The sequence below is a fragment of the Lactuca serriola genome, chromosome 5 (assembly GCF_051521515.1).
Source record: "Lactuca serriola cultivar US96UC23 chromosome 5, Lser_US96UC23_V15, whole genome shotgun sequence".
Taxonomy (NCBI): Eukaryota; Viridiplantae; Streptophyta; class Magnoliopsida; order Asterales; family Asteraceae; genus Lactuca; species Lactuca serriola.
In genome coordinates this window covers 250889927-250896274 of record NC_136412.1, presented here as the reverse complement: position 1 = coordinate 250896274, position 6348 = coordinate 250889927, and positions in this window count along the sequence as shown.

The window sequence follows — 6348 nt, the reverse complement described above, 5'->3', positions numbered from 1 at the left end:
GATCCTTTTAACCAATAACTTCAACACTGGCACTGAAACCACCTTAGAAAACCATCGCAACACGCTTGATATAGCAGCAAAATGGTATGAATTAAAAATAAAATTTGTGTTATTTAACAATCTTTATAAGAAGATTGAAGACGCACGTGTGAATGATACTGAGGAAGACATCTTGTAGGCGGCTAAAGAAGAATACAAATCCATTAGCAATGGAGAGATTTTCGACTATGAAGCGCCTTTGAATCATTTGATGTGTACCATTTATTGGACCAACACCTCTGTTGTCATCCATGGACGTGTACCATTTGTTGGAGCTGATGCACCTGACGGATTTGCTGCATTCGAAGAACTTTGTACATTGGACGCCATTTTGTGAAAGGATACATTTTGTGAATAAAAGATGTGAATTTCATATAGGTAAAAGATTTATCATATAAAAATATAGGTTAGGCGTATTGAGAAGAGTCAGTTACGCGGACTGACAAGTCAGTTACGCAGACTGTCAAGTCAGTTATGTGGATTGACAAGTCAGTTGTACGGACTGACAAGTCAGTTACGCAGACTGCCAAGTCAGTTAGGCGGACTGCCTAGTCAGTTATGTGGACTGACAAGTCAGTTACGCGGACTGCCAAGTCAGTTACGTGGAATGCCAATCATTTACTTACGCGGACTGCCAATTCAATAACTTCTGCGGACTGACAAGTCACTTCCGTGGATTGCCTAAACCATTATGCGGAATAATGAATACGAATTCCTTTTAAATTGGACAAAAATTTTCATTTTTATAAGTTTGCAAAAGTTGTGAAAATGAGTTCAGTCAATGAGGTGTTCAACAAAAGTTTCTCCATCCTACCGATTTTTTTTTCATAAACTGCAAAGAACCAATCGTAACACCTTCACATGCATTAATAAAGATTCGTAAAAGCGTTTCCAATTTTGTTTTGTGGCATTGTGATGCGTGGTATGTAATCCTTTATAGTAAATTTTTGTTATTCGAAGTTGTTATATGGCTAATATTCTTATCTTTACTTGCAGATTCGTACGTTTCTCACGTCTATGATACCAATCATATTCGTTGGTCACGTACCTCTAATTGGGACGTACATAACATCCATGTACATTGCGGTTGCTTTAGATGGAAATCATGAACCCCTTCTCACAGCATTTGCTTTGGGAACCATAAACTGTGACGAGTCATGGGTATGGTTCATGAGGAGGCTAAAAGAATGTTTTGGTGACAATATGGAAGTTGGTTTCATAGGCCATATGTCTGAGTCCATAGACTTTGCAGTTCGGAAAGTCTAACCTGATTCATATCATGGCTATTGTTGTAAAAATTTAGCTGAGAAAATACGCGCTTCCACCAGAAGCAATACAGTTATGGAGCATTTGTTCTGGAAGACATTTAAAGCGTATAATATGTCTGATTTTTATGCGTGTTTGAACAAATTACAAAATGAGGTGAATAGGAATGATATTCACTGGCTTGACATTGTTCCCATTGTGAAATGAGTATGAGATTTTTTTACCTAAAGTACGTTTCAATGTTAAATTCATTGACATTCCCGATGTTGTCAATTGGGTAAGAATAAACAGGCATGAGTTACCAATAACAACAATAATTCAAATGGTTCATCACTCGATGGAAGGAGTATATTTTCAACGTGCAACATTCGGAGGTAATAATGAAATGTTATTATATATTATGACATCATAATTTTTATTTGATGATTAAATTCATTTCACAGGGGAATTTCATGATCTTCTAACCCCTTATGCACTTAAGGAGCTTCAAAAAAGATTTATCCACTCTGATGGTTATAGGGTTAGGCATTTTGTTGGCGACATGCATGAAGTGAGTAAGTATTTAACCACCGAATCCGTGCAATTAGAACGTGGTATTTGTACTTCCGGGAAATGGCAAAAATGCGGTATACAAGATAACTCTATAGCATCACTACAAAAGGCTTGAAATTGAAGAAATCCGGTAAATGGTAAATTTAAAGCTAACTACCGTGGTGTATTGAAATGGTTTTCAAACTGAGACGATACATTGGGAAATACCAGTTGAAAGTGTTGTCGTCTTACCTCCACGACAATTTACTTAAGTTGTAATGTATGGATCACACCGAATATTAGTTTGTATTCAGTTCAATGTTAACCTTAGTTTTGGTCCGCCGATGTTATTTAGTTGCAACATCCCGAAATAGCAAGAGTAGAGTTGAAGGGCTAAAAGTGTAATTTGGGAAATAGTGACTCGGCGAGTCCATGGATGGACTCGGCGAGTAGAGTCGCGACTTGGTCGCGTGTTAAGTAACCGACTCGGCGAGTCAGCATGATGGACTCGGCGAGTAGGCGCTGAGTGGAGAAAACCCTAATTCTCGGGGTTGAGCCCTATATAAAGATCATTATGTTTTCCTCCTAGCCTCTTTGTTCCCCCTTAAGTTCCAGAAACCCTAAAATCGTGGAGAAGCACCATTGTTGAGCAAATTGGAGCTTGAAGAGGTGGTTGTTGAAGAGATCCCAAAGAAGAAGAGGCTTGGATCAAAGGGCTTTGCAAGGATTCGGGAAAATCTTCTCCTGGAGCTTCCTTTTGAGGTACCTTTCCATTGTTTGAGCTGCTATTGTCTAGATTCTTCATTTTGGGGGTGTTGAGATCATATCCTTTGGATGTATTGGAGTTTAGAGGCTAGATTTGAGGTTGCTACCTCAGATTTGGGATGGAGAAGAGTTAGAATGCATAAAAGTTCCTGTGTTGAGTGTTGGATGAAGCTATCTTGTCCCAAACCTTAGCCCTAATGTGTAATATGCATAGATCTCTTTGGATTCACGTAAACTTTGCCACTTTACGTGATGGATGAGTTGTAGGAGGCTAAATCTATGTTTTGGAGCAATTGCATGGCCTGGAATGCTTCTGATTGGATTCAGACCGGTGGTACTCGGCGATTCACATGGGTGTACTCGACGAGTTGCTTGAATATGAGCTGGAACTCGACGAGTTGGAAGAACAACTCGGCGAGTTGGATGAAGATGGCCTGGAACTCAGCGAGTTGTATGAACAACTCGGCGAGTAGGTTGAAGATAGCCTTAGACTCGGCGAGTCTGTTCTTGGGCTCTGCGAGTCTTGACGAACAGTCCCAATATTTTCTAGTCGATTCGAGAATCGGCGAGTCAAGGGATGACTCGGTGAGTTGTATGCGAGTGGACTCAGAGTTGTTGAACTCGACGAGTCTCGGGGTGACTCGGCGAGTTTGGTCGCGGATTGAGTGAAGTTCTGATTATGGGAACTCGGTGAGTCATAGGGTTGACTCGGCGAGTAGGGTCAGTCAAAAGTTGACTTTGACCTTTTCCTTGACCAAGGGTTGACCAGTGGTTTCCAGGGGCATTTTGGTAATTGTTGATTGTTGTTTTGAGTTCAGTGCATTGGCGGTTGTCCAGTGGTAGAGATCGTATCAGTGATCGGAGCAGTTCGGATTATCTGTTCAGTCGGCAGTTTCGAGATGAGTTATCCTCACTATATCAACAGGGTCTAAGGCACCAAGGCCGACCCTTATCGGATTGTGATCCGGGTAGTTGTTGTTATGTTGTTGCTATGATATGTTGCATCCTGAGAGCTAGGATGGTATATGTTAGAGACCTGTTTGAGATCGGTACCCTGAGAGATAGGGAGATGCTATGCTAGTGACCTGTTAGGTCGGTATCCTGATTAGGATGATGATATGCTATGTGATCTGTTTGATCTGCTTGTTGACTGTGAATTGCTATATGATTGTATGTATATGTGCACATGGTTGTTTGGACTGGAGTTGGGTTGAGGCGGGTCCTGCTGCGTGCTGTAGGCCAAGATACCCAGGGCGGACCGGTTGTCCCGAAGGCCCAGCGAGCGGTCCGGATAGGCTGTAGGCCCCAAAAGGGCGGACCAGACGTACCGAAGGCTCGGAGAGTGGACCAGATAGACTGAAGGCCCGGTGCGGGCGGACTAGTCATACTGTAGACTCTGAGAGTGGACCAGGTGGATTGAAGGCCCGGTAGCGGGCGGACCAATCACACAGTAGACCCGAAGTGCATGGCTGTTCTGTGATCGGATATGTTATGGCATGTTATGTGTGTATGGCATTTGTGGTTGGTATTTTTGGGGATGTCTCACTAAGCTTTCGGGCTTACAGTTGTGGTTTCATGTTTTTCAGGTTCTTCAGGAGATCGTGGCAAGGCGAAGGCGTGATCGTACCGCTCCTCATGATTTTGTAGTGTCTGATTCTGGGAACACGTTAAATGTTTTGTATTGAAAACCCTTTTTGTAAAGAATTAATGGAATCAAGATGTTTTTGAAAAATTTAAAATTGGTTGTATTTTTCGGTCGTTACAAGTTGGTATCAGAGCCTTGGTTTGAGTGAATTGGAGAAACACTCGTGTGACTCCAGTCTCAAATCGAGGAGAGTTTTCAAAAGTGTAATTAAAAATGGTTTTCAAAATGAGTAAAGGAGGACGCGGAGGTACGATCAGCCGGAGCCAGTAAGTAACCCCAAAATACCATGCATGTTATTTGTTTTTGAGCTTTGATAGAACATCATGCTAGTGTTAGGCTAGGGATCTTCAGGATTTCATGATATGTTGCCTGATTTGTGATGCTTGTAGCCTAGGGTCCCTTATGGGAGATTCTCAGTGTTCCTCTAGTGGCGAGGGTTGATCGTTGTTATGCATGTTCTCTAGGGTATTGTGGTAGTACTTCATACAAATGTGGGTAGGTGTGGAAGGTAGTATGGGCCCATACTACTGAAAGCACAGGACCCATACGCGTATCAGGGAAACCATGATCTCTAGGGTGGGTTGAGAGAGAGTTGGATCCTAGGGTGTGGGAAGAGTCTGAGATTTTGTGTGGTGTTTCTTTTCAGTATGGAGATTCCGAGGCATGATGAGAGTGGATCCGGGTCAGGATCGGGAGCTGGAGAGAGAGTTCCGGGCGAATCGGTGCCGCCCGAGGTTATCGGTCAGATGAGCACGAGCGAGTTGGATGTGAGGATTCGTGAGATCCTGCGTGATGAGATTGCTGAGTTGTTCCGGGCTGAGTTGCCAGAGCTGTTTGGGTCGATTAAGACCGCCATGGTTGAGTATTTTGATGAGCGCTATGCGACTCTCACTGAGACGGCTGCCGTGGCAGCTACAACAGCTGTAGCAGCGGCAGGGGGAGGAGCTAGTCGGGGTTTTCAGTATCGAGACTTCGATAGGACGAAGCCTCCCACATTCGACGGAGTTCAGGACCCGATTGTTGCTATGAGGTGGTTGTCAGACGTGGAGGGGTGTTTCTTCACGTGTTCATGCCCTGCTGATCATAGGGTGAGGTGTGCTCTGAACCTGTTGAGGCTCGGGGTGAAGGATTGGTGGAGATTGACCACGGGGTCATATTCGGATGCGCAGAGGGCTGCGGTTTCGTGGGATCAGTTCAGAGAAATGTTCAGTACTCGTTATGTTCCGCAAGTTGAGAGGGAAAGATTGGCTCAGGAGTTCCTTGAGCTGAAGCAGGATTCAGAGTCGGTGACTGAGATCACCAGGATGTTCACTGAGAGGGAGATGTTTTGCCCAGAGTTCGCTTCGGAGCAGGCCCAGATGTCCCGATATCTGAGCATGCTCAAGAGGGACATCAGACAGTTTGTGTCTGCGCAGAGGTGCGAGACCTTGTTGGAGTTGCAGGAGGCCGCTAGGCGGCGTGAGTTAGAGATTGAGTTGCAGATGCGTGAGTTGAGGAAGGCTTCGGTGCAGTCGCAGCCGGCGCCAAAACGGTCCAAGACCGTTGATGTTAGAGTGGGGGATTTGAGCAGCCACACTGGTGGGAAGTGTGGGAAGGGTCACACCGGGGTTTGTAGGACCGGTGGTGCATGCCGCAAGTGCGGAAGGGTTGGGCACTATGCGAGGGATTGTCGGCAGTCAGCGCCAGTTCGGGATTTGAGGATCTGCTATCATTGTCATAAGGTTGGACATTTGAGGGCCAACTGTCCACAGTTTGCTACAGGATCGGTGCAGGCTCCAACACCGGCCACTTTGAGGATCACAGGTGGAGGTCAGGGTGGAGCAGAGCCCCCGAGGGCTCAGGGTCGTGCTTATCAGCTTGTGGCAGAGGAGGTCAGAGCAGTACCAGATGCAGCTGAGGGTATGTTTCTTTCTTGATATCTTGTTATCTTGTGATTATTGTGGTGTAATGTTTATCATCCGATATTTTGTTTGGTTTTCGTTGTGATATTCGTCGTTTTGCGGGTTGGAGTTTTTGGTTATGGTTTGGGTTTCGAGTTTTCGTTTTGGTATTCATTGTTCCCTGAGGGTTTGGTATGGTTATAGTTTGGTGTTTGTGCTGTC